The sequence below is a fragment of the Silurus aristotelis genome (genome assembly GCF_946808225.1).
Source record: "Silurus aristotelis genome assembly, chromosome: 1".
NCBI lineage: Eukaryota > Metazoa > Chordata > Actinopteri > Siluriformes > Siluridae > Silurus > Silurus aristotelis.
The window spans coordinates 40401018-40417392 of record NC_139574.1 but is presented as its reverse complement, the minus strand read 5'-3'; the positions used below and the strand labels follow the sequence as shown (position 1 = coordinate 40417392).

Here is a 16375-nt window from a genome sequence, read left to right as displayed (position 1 = left end):
CAGGACGCTTTGGATGACGCAGACTGGGACATGTTCCGGCGCAGCTCTGATGACGTCAACATGTTTACGGAAGCGGTTGTGGGATTCATCGGGAAACTAGCTGATGATACAGTGCAGAAAACCACTATCAGAACGTTTCCCAACCAGAAGCCGTGGGTGGATAAAACTATCCGCGACACTCTGAGATCCCGCTCCGCTGCCTACAACACGGGGCTCGCCACCCGGGACATGGACGAGTACAAGGCTGCGTCTTACAGTGTTCGCAGAGCGGTGAAGGAAGCAAAGCGGCGCTACGGGAGGAAACTAGAGTCACAGTTTCAACATGGTGGCTCTAGGAACCTGTGGCAGGGACTAAGAACAATAACGGACTATAAAACACCATCTTCTAAAATGGTGAATGCGGACGCTTCTCTGGCAGACGAGCTAAACACCTTTTACGCTCGTTTCGAGGCTGCAGCTAACCACGCTAGCGGCACAACCAGCGTGCACGCCGAGAGAGCCGGAGAGGTAAACACGTTTACCATCTCGGAGCATGACGTGAGGAGGGCTTTCAAGAGAGTGAATACCAGGAAGGCAGCAGGACCAGATGGCATCACAGGCCGGGTTCTGAAAGCCTGCGCTGACCAGCTAACACCGGTGTTCACTGAGATATTCAACCTCTCACTGGAACAGTCTGTTGTCCCCTCATGTTTCAAACAGTCCACCATTGTTCCTGTCCTGAAGAAACCCCAGCCCGCCTGCCTTAACGACTACCGCCCTGTAGCCTTGACCTCAGTAGTGATGAAGTACTTCGAGAGACTGGTCAGAGACTTCATCACTGCATCACTACCAGACACACTGGACCCACTACAGTTTGCGTACCGTCAGAACCGCTCTACTGAGGACGCCATTGCTCATCTTCTCCACACCACGATGAGCCACCTGGACCAAAGAAATGGGAATTATGCAAAGATGTTGTTCGTGGACTACAGTTCAGCGTTTAACACCATAATTCCCTCCACACTCACCTCTAAGTTGGAGGTCCTGGGACTCAGCCAGCCGCTGTGTCAATGGATCTCTAACTTCCTGACAGACAGACCACAAGCCGTACGGGTGGGAAAACACACCTCATCCACCCTCACCCTCAGCACTGGCGCCCCCCAGGGTTGTGTTCTGAGACCCCTGCTTTACTCAATGTACACACATGACTGTGTGGCCACTTCCAACTCCACCACCATCATCAAGTTTGCTGACGACACTGTTGTGGTGGGTCTGATCTCGAACAACGACGAGACGGTCTACCTACAGGAGGTTAAAAACCTGGAGAGATGGTGCCAGGAGAACAACCTTCTCCTGAACGTCAGCAAGACTAAGGAGTTGATCGTGGACTTCAGCACAAAGCGAGAGCGGTCATACCAACCTATAAACATCAGCGGGACCCCAGTGGAGAGAGTGGACAGTTTCCGGTACCTTGGTGTTAACATCACACAGGATCTGTCTTGGTCCTGTCACACCAACACCCTGGTGAAGAAGGCCCGGCAGCGTCTGTACCATCTGAGACGCTTAAGGGACTTTAAACTTCCCTCTCAGGTGCTTAAGACTTTCTACACTTGCACCATTGAGAGCGTCCTGACGGGTAGCATCACTTCCTGGTTCGGGAACAGCACCATGCAGGACAGACGAGCCCTCCAGAGGGTGGTGCGTTCAGCTGAACGTACCATCCACACTGAGCTCCCTAACCTGCAGGACATCTATAGCACGCGGTGCAGGACCAGAGCCAGGAAGATTATGAAGGAACTCAGCCATCCCAACAATGGACTCTTTTCTCTGTTGCGTTCAGGAAAACGCTTCCGCTCCCTGAAAGCGAACACAGAGAGAATGAGGAGGAGCTTCTTCCCGCAGGCCATCCAGTGTTTAAACCAGGAAACACCCAGGATCTAGAACTGGCCCACTCTCTCCACCATCATCATCACACTTCTCTGTACATATATTCACCTTCGCACCACGTCACTTTAAAACATATCTCACCGTTCGCACCACGACACTTTAAACTCTGGACTTGCACAGCACAGTGCGCTTTTTATTTTATTCATACCACATGGACCATATTGCACCATATTGCACATGGACACTTTACGGACCTTTACACCACACCATACCGCACACGGACACTTTATGGACAACCCACCACAATTGCCTATTGTTTACATATTGTTTACATTTTTATTTTGTTTACATCTTTCACTACACACTGTTTACTGTTTATATGTATATTTGCTCATACATTATCCTTTTATATATCTATATATTTATGTATCTTTATACCTTATATTCTTTTATTTTATTTATTTATTTTATTTTATTTTATTATATTTTATTTTATTTTATTTCAATAGCCTTTCTTATACCTTATAGTTATTTATCTGCCTCCTTTTTTTCCCCCCATCCTATTCCCTCAAGCCGGACCATCGTACAAAACATTTCACTACATGTCGTACCCTGTATGTATGTGTATGTGATGAATAAAATTTGATTTGATTTGATTTGATTTTAAACTCACCTCTCTGAGCGATCGGGAGTCGTCAGGACGAGGAGCTGTGTCTGTTTCGGCTCATCGATGGTGAATAGAGCAGAAGCTGGAACCTCTGGGGGCACGTGCACAGGCTCTGTTTTATCTGGCTTTGGTGTGACGGCTTGTGCAGGACCGGGCTCAGCTGAAGAGGTAGACTTTTCAGCGCCATCTAATGCAGCAGATTTGACTAAATAACTCTAAAGCTGTTCATCTGTAGACAACAGAGACAGTAGTAATTAAATCACAGACTAGACGAGTCAAAAATCGAAAAGAAAATTATAATTGAGGCTCATATACTCAGTAAATGAACCAGTACTGAAACAAAGAGTAAGCACACGCACCGTTTTCCTCTTCCTCTTGGTAGATGGATGTTGCTGCAGTGAAGGGACCATTGGGAATGGAGTCTGGTTGTACACGGCCTGATCATTATAGTAGAACATCCCTGCAGCCGACACTAATAAGAACAGTATCAGTTTCAATTAAAGACCAACATGTAAGCTGTGAGGATCATAACATCCTACAAGAAAACCAGGCTTTTTGTAAGGATGACTGGAAAGGCATGATCAACTTACCATTTGTTGGGGTAGTAGGTCCAGGGAGTACAGTGTAGCATGTATTGAATCCTGTGGGATGGACTGAGTACTGCTGAGGAGGCACCACATGTACTGGAGCACTGTAATAATACTGTAACACAAACAGCATATAAGTTTGGCATAAAAATCACAAAAATGCTAAAGCTATTTGAAGGTTAACGTAAACAGTATTTGAAACTTGCAGCTATAAAAGGACACACAGAGACAAATTCAGAGCACCAGGGTACACACATGACCCCTGACCTTTCTCACAACTACATCGAACAACCTCCAAGTCTCTACCTTGTCCCTGTGTGCCTCATTACATATAGCACAGTTAGGTATGGTAATGTGGGTGAAGTTATGTGGGTGAGATAAACTCAGGCAATGCAGGAGGGAAAGACAGGGCAGAGTGAGGGAGGAAGTGCAGGCCAGACAGGGGTGGGATTTTAAAGTCAGGCTAGGAAAGGTAGGTAGAACGTATTTCCTGATTAGCACACATTAGCATACAGATATCATTTTGGTCCAAACTCAGTAATGATTTCGTTCAAATAGAGTTAATAGAGTAAGTAGTTTCATTGATTTGTACAATTCTGATATACTTCATGAATAACCTTCACTCTGTTTAATCAAATCAGAGCCGTGTCCTTTTAGAGCGGTTGCCAGTTGCGCTCACATTCCTCTATATGGACATTCATTCCTCTTCGTTTAGTTCCCTTAAAGACAGAGGAAGTGATCAAGGGGTTTACAAAATGAGGCCGTTTGGCTGCCATAAGTAAAATCTAAATGAACAGTGTGTTTAGGTGATGAGGAAGTGATGGGCTTTAGTTTATTCTGTGTGAAAAACAGTGTGTGTTTGAACTGTACATTACCAGCATTTGTTCTTCTGGAGAACTCGCAGTCATGTTCACCACCACAGGAACGTAGGTCCCCGAATACTGTTGATTAGAACAACGTGAAAATGTCTGTCACTACATTTGACATCATATTTAATGTTCTCTCTTATACTTGCTCAATACAGATCTAGAACATATACAGAATATATATTTGTCAATATTTAGTGTAATTGAAGAAATGAGAATGCAATATTTCTGTATGTTGTTGCAGTTTTAAAGTGAACATTCCTACTGCAGTAAACAAACGTCTGGTCTCAACAACGGCCTTCGATTCAATAGTGGACTTACAATGTTTGCATGTTACTATGACAGCATGACATTTGACTATGACATTTCATTGGTGGATTAAAAAGATTGTTGCACCAATCAGGGATGCTACGTCTCAGAGATGGCGCGACTCTACATGAGCTCCTGTAGTGTTTCTCTGTAGAAACACACACCCGGGTTAGAGGCGAGCGCCCCCTGCTGGACTTTTGTTCGGTAAGCTTTCCAGTCTATTGATTATTGCTGTTTGTTTCTTGTCTTTCTTCTATCTTAATGTGTACAGGCCACAAATACGTCGTTTTCCATGCTAAGAGCATTCTTTTATTCGTTGATCCATTCCCTGGTATTACTCGAAGCATTAGTGCCCCCGTATGGCACTCATCAGTATTACTGATCACTGCTAGTGATTGGAAGATGGCATCATTTCAGTGACTTGGTTCTTTAGATCATTTCGTTCCTTTGATCAGAAATAATATAAAATGGTACATTTCCAATAAGCAGATACCCATACACACGTCTACATACACGAACTCTGACATTAGTTCCAATAATGAAAATATGACAAGGCAGCTAAAAGACAAATGATGATAAACAGAATGAGTAGCTCACCCTCATCTCTTCTGGTCCGTATCATTCATTCCTTAATTACGTGACTCCCATAATTATTGTAACAATAACATCAAGATTTGGACAAAAAAATAAAAAATACTCGCACAAGAAGATTCATGACATGAACCTTTTTATAAACCGAACAAAATAAAAATTCTTCCATGCAAATGCGTTAACACGATTAATGCTGTTGATAAGACACAATACTTGAGGGACAAAATGTGCTTCCTCAAATCCCCACCTCCTCTTCACCTGGCATCCGTATCAGATCTCGAATCGGCCCATTTATCATTCCTTTCAGAAAATATACACAAAGTGCACGTCACAAAGTCATGATTGTGAACATCACATCAGCTTAGATAACGTCTCATGTAAAAAGTCCACCGCTAAATCTTTCAATCGGACTGATTTGAATCGGAATGACAGGATCGCGGGTACCTGTGCAGCGACATCGAGAACACGAGCACCAGGAAAACAGCGAGTGTGCACCTTACCTTTGTCTCAGGTAGCGCGGACATGCCGGACGATGGAATGTCCAAGAATCACAGTATGACGTTCCGTCTCGCGGAGAGGGGCGAAGCGGTTCTCGGTCGAGATCTCGAAGGCCGGTGGTGGTGGGGGAGACGTCCTGGACCGGGGCTTGGCTCGTGTCTTCCGCTGCTGCAGCATCCAGTGTCCGTGGGCCTGGGCAGAGAAACACGCGGAGTTGAGGTGCTGGGAGAGTTAGATTCAACCCAGGAATTTACCTGGGACGAGTGAGCGTCCGTCCGGGATGTTTCCAGCGCCACTTTCCGCTCTCGCAGCTGGGCATCGAACGAGTTCTCACCTGTGCTCAAAGGCAGACACACAAAAAAGGAGAGATAAATAGTAAAGTTTGTTTAAAAACACAGTCAAACACAGGAAGCTACGTCACAGGAAGCCTGCAAGCAGAGAGTCTCCTTTCCACGTCATGACCTGCTCCCATCCTGCTGCCACCTAAAAAGATAACTAACTAACAACAATCTGCACTTACTTTATCTTTACAGTAAATACATTTACAAATAAATACATAAATACAATATGAAAATAAATAATAATAAATTGGCAATTCACACAACAAATTAAATACATTTTTCACTACAAAGTCATTTTCCTAAAAACAGATCTTTCTTGCTTTGTTTGTTGCAAAGTCATCAATTACATCATCGTTGCAAATCTGACCAGCACTTGTATGGTTGATGTTTATGACAGCGAGGCTGCTGAGGTGCTCTTGTGACATGGTGGATCTCAGGTATCATTTGATTAGTTTCAGTTTTAAAAAGCTTCTTTCTGCTTCAGCTACAGTCACTGGAAGTGTAAGACAAAGTCTTGTGAAAAAAAAGCTTGTTCACATGAAAGAAAAGTGTCAATGATTTTTTTTTTGAGGCAAATCTCATCTAATGAAGCCACAAGATGTTTTGCATGAAAGTTGTTTTAAAAAGATTTTCACTTTTTCTATCAGTAACTACACTAATAATGGAGAGGTAGAAGGAAGATTTAAACAATTTATAACAGCCCCCAAAATACTTATAATTCTTATTATTATTATCATAACTGCAGTAACACACACACACACACACACACACACACAGCTGCATTAATACATTTAAATCGCTATCTCTCTAATCACACTCAATTCCTCCAGGATTAATTACAGGTTGGGTGACCTCTAACCTCTCGTGTGGTGCTGATGTTCCTCCTCAGAAGTCCGTCTGCTGTCTGAAGTCTCAGCTCCACCCTCTTCAGGTCATCAGACTTCATCAGGGCTGTGAATTAAACACAACCTATGTTTATCTACACTTATGATACCAGGACGAGAAAAAACCCCTCTGAAGATGTTCTTCTTAAAGACTGAAATCCGTATCAGAGCTCTTTTATAGAAATATATATATGACTGTATAATGCTGCTGCCATTAGGACTTTATTTCACATCACATGAATCTGCTGCACTTGTGAGTGGATTTGATTCGGACTTTTCTGATAAGCGTCTCTAATAGATCAGTGTAATTATTATAATATTAACGCTTAGTGGCGTCTCACCGTCCAGACTACAATTATCTCATACATACAACTGAGCATATCATTTAAACTCACACCTAGAGGTCGACTGATACAGGATGAACAATATATGTTGCTGATTTCTTTTGTCCGATATGTTTGTCCAAATAAAATCTCTACAAATTTAAACCTATTTTGTAATGACACTGAATTGAAATAAAAAAATTAATAAAAAATCTGTGTGACATGAACAACTCATATTTCTTGTCCACTTATTACACTATTTATAACTTTTAGAATAAACTTTAAAAACTGGACCAATATAAAGTTTGTTCACAAACTTTTACTAAACTGAGTTTATTTATATGATCATCACCATTCATTACATCGCATTAACTCTGTCTTTGTCCTGCTTTTCTTCTTCTACACTTTTTCTTCTTTTTTATTTAATTTGTATTGTTTTCCAGCACAGTGATGTGATGAATGTAAATAATGTTATATTTGCATCATTATGCTATAAAACACATATTATCCCATTAAGTTCTGAGCATGCGCAGAAAGAACCGGAGACATGACTGCACAGCGTTTTTTACTCGTTTACTCTGCACACTGCAAACACACCCACATGCAGCACGAGAGTGCCCTCTAATGGCTATCAGATATTATTACATTAATGCAATGTTACCAATGTCACTATGACCATTATTAATTTAGGGGCTTCAGGAAAGTCTGCAAAGGAAACAAAACTATACCTACCTTTTCCGGTTTGTCTGAATCGTTGCACGAAACACATTAACAAATCCGAAAACACAGCAACAAGTCAGACAAACCGGAAAAGGTAGGTATCGTTTGTGAATGGAAAGTTATCAATCATTGGAGAAGACACCTGTCATTCACCTGTATATCTTGACTGACAGGTGTCTTGTCCAATGATCGGTAAGTTTACATTCACAAACTATACCTACATTTTCCGGTTTGTCTGACTTGTGTTTTCGGATTTGTTAATCTGTTTTGCACTTCTCGGCCACCGTAGTTGACCCCTGTTCCACAGCTTACCAGTGAGTGTGCCACTACTGCCACCTAGCAGATAATTTACAAATACACTCTCCAATACACTCATCATGACAGGTAGGTTTACACCTGTATTGTATTGTATTGTATTGTATTGTATTGTATTGAATTGTATTGTATTGTATTGTATTGTATTGTATGCTTAAATAAAAATTGAAGCAAATAGAAGAGGGGGAAAAAGAAAATTATGCATGAGGTTGTTCATCATTCATGGTGAGATGTTCAGCTCTGCATAGATCACTTTCTAAATGTGTGAGAGATCAGTGGAAAGATTTTGGGCCCTGGTTAAAAAAATGTAAGGAAACAACGCGCTGGGAACCGAACCTCAGACCCCACTGTAATGTAGAACACAGACACACTGTATGACATTAAATCAGTTCACATTTATTAACAACATCCCGACTTCCCAAGCCATGGCATAATGACACCAGACTCTTTCTCCAAATAATTATAGAGGATCCTCACATACACAAAGCTTCTGTGTCTAAACTGCAATTTCTTGGGGCATCTTGGGGCATGTTTTCTTCATGTAAACAATGAGTCACGCCTCAAAAAAGGTTAAAAACCACTGCCTTATGGGTAATAAAAGACCAATAATCAGGATCTCAGGTCTACATTCCTTACTATTGAAGTAAACAGGACCAATACAGAACAGTTCATCAGACAGGAACACACACTGATTAGTCCCATCAGCCACAGATCTGCTTCTCACCGCTCGTTTCCCCCCGGCTCCACCCTCCATTCACCAACCGCCGCTCGTGCACGCACCCGCTGCTCCATCCAGCAGTAGTGTTCAGGTGTTGTGAGGTGAATCCAGTGTTAACCCTGTCAGAATAACTGCTGAAAGATCATCCACTTTCTTGTGCCAATCCATGTGATTAATTATAAAGTACAGATGTTTAAGTGAATCAGGTTCTGCCCCACATTAACTGTCAGCTATATTGCTTTCAGAGCTCAAAATGAACAAAGCACTAAAGCTGCAAGAAAATACCTCAACTTCAGTTTCTGTCAAATTCCTTTTCTTTAAGGACATCAAACATCACTGACTTTACTAAAGTGGATTTCAAGAAAAAAAATACTATCATTGAATGCTCTCTGTGATGAAGAGACATTAGACATGATTAAAATTCAAAATCTTTATTTATTTAAATAAAATAAAAAAATGAAGATGGTGAAACAACATGCACACTAAAGTACATGAAATGTTCGTATTTCACCATCTTCCTCTTTTCCTGAATCATTTTCCATTTCTTCAAGTTGCTTCAACAGATCCTCGAAGCTGTCAACATCAAAGGCTGGTACAGAATCCAGGATCTCTGTGCTGTTGTGGGGGTCTTCAGTATGATTCAGGGCTCCAGACTGGTTAAAAAAGCCATATTCCTCATTTAACATGGAGAAGATGTCGTTGTTGATCAAAGTGATTTCCTCCTCGTCCTCGAGCTGAACCTCACTGCTTGTACACTCAGACCCATAGCAGGTGCTGTAAACAGAAGTGCACAATTTTAGCTGCATATTAAAGTAAATGAGTGGCGATTATGGCGATTATTTAAGATGCAGAGTAAAACTTCATTTGCATGTCATTCTTCTGAAACTGTTCCAATGCAGTTTACTAACTCACTTGGTCTGGCAGAAAGTCGACTCAGAAACAGAAGGGAAAAGAGGAGGATCAAAGCAGAAGTCTTTAGGAGACAGCAGTTCTTGGTGGCTAAGGCCGGGGAACTGATCACTAACTTCAGGCATGAGGTCATGGACTGGTACTTCTTCTGGCATGTTCATGACTATGTGGTGGTTTGGTTGATGATCAGGTCTCCTCTGTGAGTCACTACTCTGCACACTGCCTTTTCTCCTTCCCTTCTTTGGAAGCGGTTTATAAACCCAATCTACATGATAGAAAAGAAGAATATAAAGAGTAAGAAGCAACATAAAAACAATAAAAGTGTCAGAATTGATGTGTTTGTTTTGTTATTTTGCCATTTGTCTATAAAGAAAGTTCACCTACCAGGAAACAACTGTTCGTGTTCCTGTTTAAGCCTCCATGATTCAGTGTAGTAGGGTTTCTTCTGTTCTTCATTCAGTTTGTTCCACTCGATCCCAAGCTGCATGCTGATCTCTGCAGAGCTGCTATTTGGATTGGCCTTGGAAAAGATGGGCCGCTGTTTCCTCGCCCAAACCATGTAGGCATTCATTGGCCTTCTGATGTTGCCTTTTTTATCTCTGCACTTGGCAACGTTAAATTTATCTACAAAATAAAAGCTGTTACCCGTCTTATTATCTGTCATTATTTCTCCTTCTTTTTTCTGAAAGTCGCTCTTTCTGGCTGAAAAATCTTTTTTGGCGTCTTGGAGAGCGGATTGTTCAAAACATTGACGCTTATCACTAAAAACAATTAAAAACATTTCAGATGTTTGTTTGCGCTTCATTGCTGTGGTCAGTAAATGTTTGTGTTGAACAGCAGCACAACAAAGTTGTCATGACAATAAAAGCGAGTCCAGGGCGCTATGAGAGATACTGACGTCACAAAAGAGGCGGGGCTTCAATGATTCAAATGCAGACGCCGAAGCTGAAAACGGGTGGTGTTAAGACATGCGAAGTGGTGTGTGATTGTAAACCCTACACGAGTTCCTATAGCGCTCCTTTGTTTAGACACAGTAGGGAATTAAAATATTTAGAATTATATTATTAAATAGAAAACACGTGTTTGCAGTTTGGAATGTGATTTTGATAAAAATTGTGGGGTTTAATTTGAGGTGTAATTAGTTTGTACTGCATGTGGTGACCTGTTGTTGTGTTATACTTAAAGTGACCATTAGGGGGAGTAGAAGTGCATTGAAAATAGAGAATGTGAGAACACGTGATTAGCGCGTGTCAGATGTGTGTTATGAGCTATTAGAAAATAAATCATTCATTCATGCTACCTGGCCTCGCTTCCTTCTGTTTCCTGACAACACTGCACTTTTAACAAACACTTTATTTCATTTCCCTTAGATTATTCATTATACTTACCTTCTCTGAACACAAACAGATGTTTTACTTAAACACATGGTAGTATTTATAGTCTCTGTTTATCTTTCAATCATAATCATCTACTTATTAAGATGTTTGTAAGCAAGAAATTATCATAAGAATAAAATAATCTGGTAAATTAATCACAAGGTAAATTAACTGTAATACATATTTTTTATTGAATAAAATCAAGTCCAAAAATGTATTTAAAAAAGAAAAAACATTAATAAAAGATGTGATTGATTTTGATCTGCTGCCAGTCTTTTTACAAGCACTTAGTGTTTTCTCAACTGGTCCACGACTACACCATAATATGTATGGGATTTTTATATTGGTATTAAAATAAGAAACTAAACTCCTATAAAATCATCTCAGCAGTAATAAAATCAAGATTTGGTGATTTCTGTAAAAAGTTTGTTGTGGAATGGACGTCTCTGTTCACCTGTGTACAGCAGCACATGGGGAGGACAACAAATAATGACAAGAAACAAAAAAGTGACAAACTTCATTTAGATTTGACTTTTTCTCCATCACCCTTATAACTGACATGCCATCATTATACACACACAATGAATGTAACACTGATTTGAGGTGAATCATGAAAAAAAAACACTTTCTATTAGTCAGTTCTATAAATGTTAGTTTTAAGACTAACGAGGCATAAAAACAATTCAAATGTTTACACGTGAGATTCGTAACACCACTTCCACAAATACAAAGTGCCCTAGTGTGAGATTTGATCAGTTCACAGCAAAAACAACTTCCTCCTTTCTGCAAAATCTTAATATTTAAATTCTTGTTTGGTCAATTATTCCCTGGTTCTCCTACAGCTGATGTTCTACTGTATATACAACACATCATCTACAGGAATCTTTGATATCCCCAGTACTGAGGTGAGATACTGAACAGAAACGAGTGAGATGAGACTTTAAACTGTTGCTCAGAGACGAGACCATAACATCTTCTCTTCATCTTCTTCCTCTTGATCTCTTCATCTTTTTCCTTCTTCTCCTGATCCCCTGGTGTTGGACAGAAATCCCTCTGTAACCTATAACATAAAGCTGTTCAAACACTATGTGCTCTGTATTCATCTCTATGTGAGGCTCATGACTGGTAGGAGACGAGCTGCTTGGAGGAGACCGAGTCCTCACAGGGGACGAGCTGCTTGGAGGAGACGAGTCCTCACAGGGGACGAGCTGCTTGGCGGAGACCGAGTCCTCACAGGGGACGAGCTGCTTGGAGAAGACCGAGTCCTCACAGGGGACGAGCTGCTTGAAGGAGACTGATGCTGTATCCTGTCTCCGTCTTCTTGTGTCTGAAGAGACAAACACACAGTGAGATGCGTCTCGTGAAAGGAATCTATAATCAATATTACCTTCACCACCAGCTTGTGTGTTTAAACCTGAATAAATCCTCTATTAAACAATTAAAAAACATTTTAACAAGTTATCACAATTTATATTTGAGTAAATATTTGAACACTTTGTCTTTTCCTAACACTGTTTATCAGTTAATTTCTGCTGAACTGAACCCATTTTTCTTTCCTCTCAGTTTAACAGCAGTTACTGAAGCACACAGAGGAACAACTCAGTCATACACTACACAGATTTTTAGTGAACTATAAGTAAAATTATGTACTAATGTAACTTATGATATCTTATTAAATATAGTTTTATTCATCTTTTAGTCAAAAAGTAGACGTTTCTAATAAAATAAACACAAAAGCAGCGCTAGCAAACCCGGCTAGCATGAGGCTAATGATGATGTCTCCTACACCATTAGCCGAAAGGTCCATTTCTGCTCACTGCAACATTTATGGAAATATTATCACTCTTTATTATCATTCTTTATTTATTTATTTTAGACAAATGTGCAAGTCTGTGATCTTTATGCTAATGATCAGGAGTAAACACAAAATGAGGAACATAGCTTTTCCCCTCTTCACTCAGGTACCGATGGTCCTCATCAGCTTTCCGCCTGTTTGGGGATTTTATGGGTGATTTGTTTCTCAATAATAATAATAATAATAATAATAATAATAAAAATAATAATAATAAATGATCAACTCTGTGTTTTAAAGAAAATAAAATCCATAAAGCTCAGAAACTCACCGTTCCAGGGGTCGTACAGTTCGCTTCATCCCGGCAGAGGGTCTTCATCCTCCACCTAGAACACGGCGTCTCTCGGAGCTACAGGAGGAAAATCGAAGTGGTGCTGAGGAAAGAAAAGTCCAACCAAATAATATCAAATATATAATATAAAATATTTCATATAATACAAATCAAAAGTAATATTTCAGAGTTGAATCCCAGTGGAAACGCGACTGATCCGAAGCTGCTGCTTGTCAGCTGATACACACTGTGTGGTCAAAAGTATTTGGACACTTGTCTTTTCCAGCCAGATGTGGTTCATAAATTCACATAATTCACATGCACTTTAATGCACCATACAGCCAATTAACATGCAAACTGTGAAAACACTTCATAGAAACAGAATGTAGAATCACTGAAAGCATTTTAAATGGGATTTAAATACCCGCTACAGAGGGAAGCAGGAGCTTTTCTGTAGCTATTATTGCTTTTATGTTCATGGCACAGGACCAAATATCAGTTTATTTTATCTTTCCATAATGAGCTGGAATAAAACATAAATGCTGCGGTGCCAATGAAAGATTAAGGAGAAAAAGAGTCTCCAGGGACCATGATGATTTCTTGGCCTGGATGATGACTGGATAATAAGCTGATTTAGATTCCTACAGCTGTGCTCCTGGATCTATGTGCTGAATTGGGTCCAGTACTACAGAGGGAAACACACCAGAACCATGCCATCCCCATCCAAATACAGGTCCTCACCACTCTGGGGTTAATGACAACAGGTTGTTTCTAGTAAGAAATGGCGGACAGGGAAATATTTTATATAAATATTATATATAATCAACTTTTTTACAAAGACCTTCGTTAGATATAATATAATTTTATTAAATCTCATGCTATAGGTCTGGTATCTGCACCTGAGTGTCATAATGCCTGTCATTTTGGATGTTATTATTAAGGTGGGTAGTCGATACATAAGGTTTCCCTTCACTGTGGCACACTGACCTGCTTCAGCACATGATTCCTTTATCCTGACACATAGCAGTGTAGGGAACAGACTACAGGCAGCTGCAGGACGTGATGACTGGCTTCTTGGTGACTTTAACAACATGTAGAAATTGTAAACATTGTCCTGATGTAGTCTATAATATGACAGGTGACAGAGGCTTCACCCCTCAGATGCTCCTCACCTCCTTAAATGCAGATGTGGAGCTCCGGATGTCTTAACTGGTAGATTTCTATACCACCCGGAAAAAGTGTGTAAGATTATCAGGGTGTGTGGTGTTTTGCACAATGTGGCACTGAGGACCAGTTTCCCTCTCCCTCCTGACCTCCCTCCCCCTCAGCATTATGACCCCGAGCCACAGCCCCCTGCCCCACAAGAGGGATATCAACAAGATGCAAGAATCCATGAGGAGGTCATATGCCATTTGAAAGGAAGACAAAAATCATGGTTTAACTTCATCTTTTAATAATTGTGCAATTTTACTTTTGTCACATTTTCCCAAAAGTTTATCATGTGGACTTTAATTATTTAGTTTAAAAGCTTCCTTCAGTTAAGAAACACTGATTTAGAATCAGGATTTAAATGATGTCGAACACTTCAATAAACAAGTGATTTCATATTTTAGATTTTTATTGATTTTATTAATTATTATTGGACATGGAGAGGTTAACCTTTCAGTTCCTTACATGTCCAGACTCACTTGCCTTTTTTTTCTCTCTTTTTCTTTTTTTTTACTGGAATGGGCGATAGCCGTCTGATCCAGTGCGGCAGGGGAAGAGATATAGAACTGTGAGACTTCAGTGCAGACCACACCTCATCGTGAAACCTCAAACCAGCACCGTGACGTCTCGATGAGAATACCATTGAGTCTGTTCTGATTGTGTGACATTTGCGACAAAGGATAGGACGACAATTCCAATCACGATGTTTCGCTGGTTCAGTTGTCCATAGAACATAGCCACAGAAGGTGATGGTGTAGTACGTTACAAAGGTGCTTTGCATGACGAAGTCCGTGAAGAGAAATCCGTGAGTTCCCGGAGCAACCAGCGAGCGGGCAGGAACTCCAAACGATTGGGCAAGGGCACATGAAAGATACGGGTGATCAGCTGAAGTCCAGCAGGAAGATCTTAGACAGAGTTCTGGATGGAATCTAGCCACATTCCATCTGGGGAGAACATGTCAGCATGGTGCAGAATGTCGATCACCGGTCTGAACCGGTCCGCATCAGTTTCCCAAACAAATTCGTCCTTTTCTGGAGGAAACCTGAACCATTTACGGGGTAAATGATGGCACCGTTTACCTAAAGGACAGGTGGGCTGCTCCAGGCACCACAGGCAGTGCTTTAGAAGAACAAGGAAAAGACAAGCATCACAGGGAGCTCTAGAGGTGTCAAAGTGGAAGCGACACATGTGCATACCTTGCAGAAGCCTCCTTTGTTCACCAGCTGCCATGTTCCTGCACACAGCATAAAATTCACACAACAACAACATGATTTATATACGATATTATCAAAGGATCAGAATTAAAGCATAGAAAGGGTTTAGTGATTTTAGTTATAAGGAAACGTTTGTTACAGTAATTTTTTCTCATCGACTAGGGCCATAATCCCTCCATCCAAATCCACATAGATGTTTTGATCCATATCTGTGGAGATGCTTTCTGTAGAAGACTCTTCACCTGTAATTTTATACACTGGGAGCTGTACGTATTGTCTAAACAATGGCAAGGAATTCCACAACAGATAAAACATGCCACGGCTGCAAGGATTATTAAAATTGTAGTCCCAGTCTGACCCTATTCTACTCTATTTATTAGTATATTATGGTAATTATACTTGGAGTAAACAGGTTACATGAGTTTGATTAAAATATGGGCTAAATAGGTTAAATTAATCTCTTTCATTGTGTAGCGTCTGGCACAGATCATTTAGAATTCATGTCCCAGGTATTCCTTTTAACCTATGACATCTTCACCTCAATCAAAAGTTGAAACTTTTATTGGGGGTGATATACCCGTAAAGTGTCATACTCCTCCTTCCAAAGACATAGAACATGACCAGACCCTGAACTCTTGTTGAGTTAACAAAGACCCTCTAATCCTAACACACACAACCAACCACAGCTGGCTCCAGAAGGTCTGGATCCTACCGCAAGACGAGATAACCCCATGCCGTTTCTCTGTTTGACCGCATACAGACCTCGACCATAACACCCACCCCCCACCCCCATACACATGCACACACACACACACACACACACACACACACACTGATACAATAAAGCATTCCTTTTTCT

The 16375-nt window shown here is 40.8% G+C and overlaps 1 protein-coding gene and 1 long non-coding RNA gene across 3 annotated transcripts in view; both read right to left on the bottom strand.

The window, feature by feature from the left end:
• LOC310724525 (eukaryotic translation initiation factor 4 gamma 3-like) overlaps positions 1-16375 on the bottom strand; it is a 367925-nt gene that overhangs the window by 88741 nt on the left and 262809 nt on the right. The gene's annotated exons all lie outside the window — the stretch shown is intronic.
• On the bottom strand, positions 2905-4063 carry LOC310725521. The gene is made up of 3 exons (XR_014533388.1): positions 3996-4063; positions 3124-3235; positions 2905-3005 (listed from the first exon to the last, which is right to left on the bottom strand). It is a non-coding gene; the product is annotated as an uncharacterized lncRNA (long non-coding RNA).